This window comes from Lepisosteus platostomus, chromosome 5, assembly GCF_059453375.1.
Source record: "Lepisosteus platostomus isolate fLepPlt1 chromosome 5, fLepPlt1.hap1, whole genome shotgun sequence".
NCBI classification, from domain to species: domain Eukaryota; kingdom Metazoa; phylum Chordata; class Actinopteri; order Semionotiformes; family Lepisosteidae; genus Lepisosteus; species Lepisosteus platostomus.
The window spans coordinates 48,338,978-48,344,977 of record NC_142615.1 but is presented as its reverse complement, the minus strand read 5'-3'; the positions used below and the strand labels follow the sequence as shown (position 1 = coordinate 48,344,977).

Sequence of the window (6,000 nt, the reverse complement as noted above, 5' to 3'; positions counted from 1 at the left end):
TCCCCAAGGATATCACAGAGTCACCTTTTCTAAACTACTTCAAATCCAGACTCAAAACCCTCTTCTTTAGAAAAGCCTTTACTGAACTGGTTCCATTCTTCACCCCTCTGTTTTTCTTAGTACCACCATCCACGGTCTCCTCTATATATTGTAATTGTGTTTTATCTTGTGTATTTTTATTTATTGTTGTTGTCATTCTGTAAAGAGCTTTGAGAAGCCACCTTTTAAGGCGCTATCCCCATGTACCCCATGTATTAAGAAGACCCCCCTATTCCAGTATATTACCTGTAGTGTTATATTAAAAAAATCATAAAAAATAAAGAACACTTTCACAACCCAAAGCAAGGCTGGGAAAGGTCAGGGGACCTGCTTAGTGTGTAAAACACTTGCAGCATTGTGGGTGCTGTGGTTTAAATGCTATTGGCTTGTGAACAGCATCCCCCTATCCTAGTGCACAGTGCCACATTCAATAAAACCAAGAAGAAGAAGAGATTCACAACCCAAAGCTCTGCCAGTCTTCTGTGTAAACAATCATGGACATCATGATTTGAACATCATGGGTGCTGTTTTTAAAAAGCTGTTGAGTAAAGAATAGGAATTTTCATGCAGAATGAAAACAGGAAATAAAGAAAGGGTTTCAGAAATAAAACAAAGCTTTATTCCCGTGCTGACAGTCTGGGTAATTGGAAACTGCTGTTCTGTTTCCTATGGTCATATATGGGTTTTTCACATGAAACTCTATTGAGCAGTATTTCTGTGTTGTGAATGTATGTGTCACGATCGCTAACCCCTCCTCTTACGGGAGCCCCAGCTCTTCCTCGTTCCCTCCCATTGTTTGCACCTGATCCCTATTCCCGTTCCCCCTTAAAAGCCAGGCGCTGACGCTCATCCGGACTCTGCATCCGATTTCCATATCGTGCGAGTCCGGGACCTGGAAGCGCCTGGTCCTGTTAAGGTTTTAACCTCCGTTCCCGTTCCTGTTCCCCGTCCGCCGGTTCCGACCCGGCCTTCGTGGTTTTTAATTCCTTGATCTGATGGATCTTCTGGTTTTGGACTTACCCTTCTGTTTTGCATATTCCCAAAGGACTACTCTCTTGGATTGTTCGCCTCGGCCACACCTCCCCCGTGCACCAGCGCACCTTGGACACGCCCCCTTGTCTTCAGCCCCGTTTTCCTGCATGACGTTTCCCTAGTGTTTCCCCACTCCGTCGGACTGTGTCGTCCGCATAGGGTCCGGAAAGAACTGTCCGTTACAGTATGTATGTAAACAGCGGTCCCCCAGTGTTCCAGATGGTGCGTAATTGCGCATCAATTAAAACCCCGAGTGTCAGAAAAGAATAATTAGCTTACTGATATGTTTATGGAGGGGTTGTGAAAATTTCCAAAGTCGTGGTCTTTAAAATGCATTTGGTTTGAAGGCGTTCTGTGTTATATGATATGTGATATGGACACAAGAATATTCGTACGTGGAATAAAAAGACAAACTGAAGGCTGTGAGAACATTCACAATGTACTTTATACACAGAGCAATTGTATATACAAAGCAATTGTTTCATAAAAACGCTACAGGCGTGCCAAAATCGTTTTCGAACTTCAAGCTAACTTTACCCCGGTGAAAGTGATGAAGACACAGACATTCAATGAAAACGAATTTGATTCACTCAAGGCTCTGCTCTTTTGTTGTGATGTCATTTTAATTAATGTTAGCTGTGATTAGGTGTCATTTTTGTCTCTTTTAACTTAAGAGTTAAAGAGTTTAAGAGTCTGCTCCTTTCTTCCTGGTATAGAAATAACATGTTCCATGTTTACAACCACCACTATAAATTATTTGTTCAGCTCTAACGCCTGTCTGCGTTGACAAGGCATCTCAAAATGACATATTAAATTAGAACACGATCCTTCTGGTTACCATTCCTGTGGTTGGAGCGTTGTTTCGCCCTTTTTCGTTCTTCTACAATATTTACAGACAGGGCTTTATCACTGGAGTTGTACAGAAGAAGTGTGCATCGGTCCATGAAAATCATCAGTACTGCTGTTGTTCTATGCGTAGTTTAACCGAGAGCACTTAAAAGATGCAAAAAGCTTTCAAAGAAAACAGAATTGAAAGACAGTAGAATAAGGAGGTAAAAAAGCACTCCCCCGCTGAGGAATTAACCACCGTCGCCCGTGTGACTGGATATAAAAATAACTGATTCGTTTTTGCCCAGTCTCTGGAAGCTTCAATGCGATTATTTTTCCTTCCTTATTTCTTCATTCCCATGAATTTACTCTGTAGTAGAGGAAACACGAAAGTGGGAAATTGCAGGCATTCTCCATGAGCACCCACCACTGGGGATGTAGCTCAGGGGTAGAGCGCATGCTTCGCATGTATGAGGTCCCGGGTTCAATCCCTGGCATCTCCACGTGCTTTATATTATTGTGCTCACATCGCAATCTTCTGTTGAGTGAGAACTCTTTGTCGGTGTTCATAGAGAGCCAGGTTTACACAATTAAGTTCAGTCACACACGAAGTGCTACAGTGTTGCTCTGCTGTTTTAGATGTACCTCCAAAGCATTTAGTTCTGTTAACTACAACAAATGATTTGAACTAATTTAACGTCATATTCAGGAAATCCAGAGAACGTCTCCACACTTGTCGTGGCTGTTGAAGAAATCACCTGTTAAATCTCACCCGGGATTTCTTGAGAAATCATTCAGCGAGCGAGTCCTCCCTCTGGACTCCGCACTAAACTGAAAGCTGCGCGAACTCCTCACTGCGTGTCCTGTACTGTTACAGGTGCTCTCGTGTAGATGTGGAGCACAGCCATAAGGACACTTTTTCCGTATGTGAAGGAAAAGGCAAAAGAGCATGAATAGTATTAATCGTTTAAAATATCCATGGTACAACTCGAGAAAGTACTGAAGGACTAAACAACGACTTTTGATGATTACAAGAGATTCAAGAAACACAACCATCCACACACGGGCTTGGATCCTGAACGCTTAAGTTAAGACAAAGCGAAGGATACGAACTGTAAACTCTCTTCACGTCTTACCGTTTGTGAAATAAAAAAAATTCTTACTTTCTTAATAATTTCTTACTGCTGATAGACGATTTATTGCATTTTAACAAAATCACAATTACAAACATTTTGGGTTAAACTGTTATTCACACACTCTAACAAAGATAAACGTTAGTGTCTTCCGGTGTGTGAGCCCATTTCTAATAAGAATAAAAAATAAGTTATATAAATTTAATTGTTCTACTTTTTATACTTACAGGTCTTATTGATATTTCAGTTAAATATTTTCTTCTGTAGTAATACTAGTCTCGATTTACAATTTTTGGACATGGTGCATCTTAAATAATTTTGTTATTAGTTTCGGTTTTGGAAAATCACGCCCAGAAGCTACCAAAACTGGTAATCTTCACAAGATGTGTAATGCAATAGCAGCCTTCTGGGTGGAAAACAAAAAGTATTTCTTGGTATGAATCCTAGCTCATTTATAGGCGGCATTCTAGGACTTCTCGCTTCAGAAATCCTGTCAACGCATCGTACGTTTCTACCCTATCAATATCAGCAGTGTTATCACTACCAAACGCTAAGAATAGATCCTGGCAATACTTCATGAGATCTTCTTTGGAAAATTGTTTATTTTATTTTTAAAAAATATTTTCAATACCATCCAAAAAGTCAAAAGTTTCAATTGCATGCAACTGATGAGATCTCTCTTTGATGGAAGTTATAAGTACATCCAAAACACGTTTCTTGTGGATCCAGAAGAGGATCATTATGAGGCTCAAAACATGCCTGTCTCTTCTTTTTTTGAGGACGAATTGATTATTGAGGTGTAATCATTGGTTCAAAACCCAAACATCTGCTATTGCTGTTGCTTCTTTGATAGTTTCTTCAAATCCTTCAATTGGTCTTCGATATCGAGAGATAATATCATACAAGTTGTGGTTTTCTTTTAATCACCAATTTTATTAAAATGTCACCTTCTTTTACAGATGTCTTGCATGTATCACAAGATATAACAGTCCCCTTGCGTCCTCAGGTAAAATATTTTAAAAAGTACAACAAAAGTACAATATACTATACAGCATTTATGGTTACATGTATATTAAAATGAAGGTACATATACCGAGATATTAAAATACAATTGTACAGTCCAAACCTAATAATGCTTGTGAAGTTCTCCACCAAATCTGCACTGTAATTTTGAAGTATGATAGCTGAGAATGCAAGGTGAGTATGAAATTCAAATTAATTTCTTGGAAGCTGCTGATGTTGGTCGTTATTGAGCATTCCAGATCATATTCACTTAAGTACTAAATTGATTACTTCTTGTAGCTTGAAACGTGCACAATATTTGCATTTCTTGCAAATATCAAGATGTTTTAGGTGTCACTGAGAACAATAATCGAGTTTGAGCAGATATTATGCTTACATGGGAATCACAAGACGTGCTCCTCTAGGTGGGCTTGAACTACCAATCTTCCGCTTAAGAGAAAGAGTAACAAGAACCAATGTTTTGCCAAGTAATTTGAAGACCTAGATAAAGAAACGTGGTGCAGAATGAAGAAGCACGGACAGGGTTTGAACCCTCATAGCCAAGATGTCCACCTACTATACGATGTTAATGGAGGCATACATGTTTCCATGGGATATTTACTCCTGCTTCCAAACCAATATGCTGCAGCGATATCTGATAATGGTTCTGTCACTGCTTGTGAGCCATGTGTTTCAGCTGTCAGCCTACTATACCATGTTCAACCAACGCTAGTAATATTACTGTTGTAGTAGAGGAGCAAGAGAGGTGCAGTCGGTAGAGCTGGTGACCCTTAAGTTCAGAATTGTGGATGCAAGGTTTGTTTGTGTCCTTTCTGATCCCTCTAATCTTTTAGTAGGACAGTGCAAGCAAAACATGATAGCGTACAGTGACAACCCAATGTCTTATGTGCTTTGTGTAATTCAGCTTTCTTACCACTTTGGGGCTCGATTCAGATATCGTTGTTATAGCAAGGGGCGAGCAAAGGCTTTCCTAAATCAAGGTTGGTCTGCTCACAAGTAAATATAAACACTTGAGCGTTTGCTGTTTGAAGACCGCACTTTGTCAAAAATACTGCGGTTTCTTAATTTCACATAATGGTATTTAGACAGGGCAAAGTAGTGTAGCCCTTGTGCAACTTTGATTAGCGTTTGTTATTCAGTTTTGAGGTTTGAGGAGCGTAATGCAAATCGAACTGGTGAATAGAAAATGAAACAGGAATCACTTCTTGGGCTAAGAAATCCAAGAAGCATGGAAACCTGTGGATTTTAACACTACAGAACACTCACAAATCGCAGTGTTGCTGCTTTTATATTTCGGTCTTTGACTTTTGAATGCACACCTTACCGGAAATCTTTCTTTACTTACAGACAGCTCAAAAAGTTCTTAAGGCAGAAATTGGAGCCCATCTAAAAGTTCCTTTCTGCTAATCACATTTAAGTGTTGACGAAGCATTTTCCTGCCCATCATGTTCTTGATAAGCGGTTTCTCTGTTTTCCTCCTATTGTCATTGTCAGCACAATAAGACAGGAACAATACACAAAAAATAAAAAAGTAGCTGTCAGAAGTGGAATTTAATCCCATGTTTCCATTTGGAGACCAGAACACCCAACCAAGATGAAAGATATCAGTTCTCAAGTCTGACACCTTAGACAACTCAGCCATCCTAACAAGTGATGACAAAACTTGTGCTGAATTCACCAGTAGTTCACTAAACTGAGTTTCTTCCTTGAACAGATTTGCTTGTCTACAGAGTAAATTGCAAAGTCCAGGTGTGCAAAGCTCATGGAGACTTATTCACAAACACTTACTGCTGTAATAAATGTAAAAGGATCTTCCACAAAGTATTAGTTGGGGGAGTTCACACTTATGCAACCAGGGTGTTGTAGGTTTATTAGTTTCAATTTTTCCAAAATTTTTCTCTTGAATTTTGTTGGTGGCAAGGTCACATTAAGGATGGAAAGACAT

General features: G+C 39.5%; 1 non-coding gene across 1 annotated transcript; it reads left to right on the top strand.

Moving 5' to 3' along the window:
- The first annotated feature begins 2,330 nt into the window (after positions 1-2,330).
- trnaa-cgc (transfer RNA alanine (anticodon CGC)) lies at positions 2,331-2,402 on the top strand. The gene has a single exon. It is a non-coding gene; the product is annotated as a tRNA-Ala (tRNA).
- Positions 2,403-6,000: the final 3,598 nt, after the last annotated feature.